Source organism: Limulus polyphemus, unplaced genomic scaffold (assembly GCF_000517525.1).
Source record: "Limulus polyphemus unplaced genomic scaffold, Limulus_polyphemus-2.1.2 Scaffold5810, whole genome shotgun sequence".
Taxonomy (NCBI): domain Eukaryota; kingdom Metazoa; phylum Arthropoda; class Merostomata; order Xiphosura; family Limulidae; genus Limulus; species Limulus polyphemus.
In genome coordinates, this window is record NW_013671420.1 from 31,431 (window position 1) to 34,035 (window position 2,605).

The 2,605-nt window shown below is 36.1% G+C and overlaps 1 long non-coding RNA gene across 1 annotated transcript; it reads left to right on the top strand.

Moving 5' to 3' along the window:
- The first annotated feature begins 477 nt into the window (after window positions 1-477).
- LOC106473012 lies at window positions 478-1,676 on the top strand. Its single transcript, XR_001291648.2, has 2 exons — window positions 478-847; window positions 1,530-1,676. It is a non-coding gene; the product is annotated as an uncharacterized LOC106473012 (long non-coding RNA).
- The last annotated feature ends 929 nt before the right edge of the window (window positions 1,677-2,605 follow it).

The window sequence follows — 2,605 nt, forward strand, 5'->3', positions numbered from 1 at the left end:
ATAGTGTTTATTTTCCTTCCTTCGCTTTTCCTTAAGACAAAATATTCGTACAAAGACATGCGTTATTATCAATCCTGACTCCTTCCTTACTAGGCCTACTCAAGAAACTTTCACTATATCATCCAAAAGCTGTTTTCTCGAGCATCTTACTTACTCACTCTCACCACCTTCTTCGGCCAATATCACTATTCATTGGTAAATAATAGCCTAGAAGATGTCGGTGTATGCTGTTGAGTAGCTAGTTGCCTTCCCTCTGGTCTATCACTTCAAAACTAGCGCAGATAACCCTCGAGTAGCTTTGCGCGAAACAACTCAACGAACAAATAGACAAAAACACCCCTTCTACCCTTCAAACTACAGCGAGACTGTAGAAAGTAGATCAACCGGTGGTTTAGCAGAATGTGGTCATGCAGCATTTGTCTGACCTCTTTACTCAAGGCTGATTCAGGTGTGTTGCCTTACCTACGAACATACGACTGGAAAAGTAAGTAGCTCCTCCCTCGACACAGCTACTGTGTAGTGTTGGCAAGTGGACTATTTCCTCAAACACGTCATTGAATATTTTAGTGTTTTGTCTTCCCTTATTTCCGCGGGAAGCGTCTGGAGTCAAGAGTACCTTTATCGTGTGAATATCCGAAAGAATATTTACAAAACAGCAAAGAGAAATAAGAATTGTTTGATTGGAGAATGAGAACAGTCTTTTAGGGTAAAGCACGTTCAACTTTCCCTTCGAAACCTGTTTGTCGTGGCGTGCAGTCACGATAAATGATGCGTAGGCTTAGTAGTATGGATGGTATAACATTCGCGAGCTTACTGTGTTTCGTTAGCTTGAGTTTATACACAGGAGGTAAGTTTTAATTTTCTTAATTTTAGATGTTTTCAACTTCAGAAGCACATTTAGAAAAACACATTTATATAGTTTCTTTCTGAAATTTAAATTTTAATGTTCTACCATGACCAACTTGCCCAATGTATAGAAGTTGCGTTCAGTGCCTAAAGTCGTAACGTCCCAATTTTGAATGAGTACCAGGTTTTTCGCACCTTTCACGAGCTTAAAAATTCTGCAGTGGACAACTAACTAATACATAATATGTATGTATGGTTATAATATATTTTAATTAAATTGAGTGAGCTGTCATTCCAGCCCTGCCTCCTTGGTACCTAATATATAACGTACTTGTAAAGCATATAGACAGTAAGAAGGCCTCGAGAAACGCCTATACGTGCAGCCAAGGTTCTCTGAAGTGATTTTAACCACTTGTTTTAATCCAATAACTCTACTTCACAAAAGCTAAAAGTATCGTTGTTAACATCCCAAATATAAAACTACCTTTCGTGATCTTTTGTGTATTTTAAAAAATATTTTTAAGCCGTAGCATCTGAGTTTGCTTAATGCTTTTAGAAATTCGTGTCTATTTGAAAAATAAGTACAGACAAACACTGAAGTAGTTCAAATTTATATCAGTAGGTGATGTTTTTCTTTTGAAAAATCATTGATTTTTATTGTTTTATTTAATCATTTTTTAAAGAAACGCATGGATATGGAATTAAAGAATCAGACTTGAAATGTTACAACTGCTCGTGGACTCGAGCACTGCACGAGCATCTCCATACCGCCAAAACCGAGCCTCCTGTAGAGCTTATGTGTGATCGTAAAGTATGTAATATCACCGATGGAATGTGTATTAAAGAAATCAATAAAATTGGAGGTAAGTATATAATTAACATTAACCGACTATTTCATTTTTCATCTCTAAGTCTCAAAAAAGAGAGTCTAAAACTAGAGTGTTGAGGGATTTTCATTAAATTTAGTGTATTAATAAAATTAATAATTATACGAATTACATACTTTTTAGTGACATTGGTCTAGTTCAGTGGTTCCCAACCTTTTTCAATGCTGACACCCCTTGAGATTTTGAAATGCCATCCCGTACACCAGAGTTAAAAGCAAAAAATGAAATTTTTTTCAGGTCAGATTATTAAGTACTAATTAATAAGTATTTTTAATTAACACAAATTTTCGAAAAGAAGAAAAACACTTATTTTGCCAGAAAAGAAAATACATTATCATGAGTCAGAAAAACAAAAATTTTCACACAAATTAGATGTACATAATATTCGAAAACTCGTATAAAATCATATCAATGTGACGTTTATTCTTGTTTCTTCGCAATTATGTCTGGAATACGGGGTTCCTTTTTGCTGAGAGCGATGCGCATGTCGTGCTGAGCATCGTGGCGATTCCGAAACTTGCTTTTCACATGAAGAAGAGTCGAAAACCCTACTTCGCAAAGATTTGTTGTTGCGAAGGGAACAAGTAGAGTAAGTGCTTTCTTGGAAATGTTTGGGAATCTTGTTATTTGTGATCTCCAAAAATTTTCCAAAGTCTTCACTTCGAACTCCATTTTTGCAGCATGATCATTTTTCATGCCAATTATTCCCTCTTTGAAAGGCATATCGCTTAACTGAAACAGAAACGGGTTCCTCATCCAGCGATCGCTGGCTTCCATGCAGGAAATTCAATACGCATTCACCATGAACAGCTATTAAATGTCTTTCATGGGTATTTCTCTGCAGGAAATTTGGGTAGGTTTCCATCGCTAAA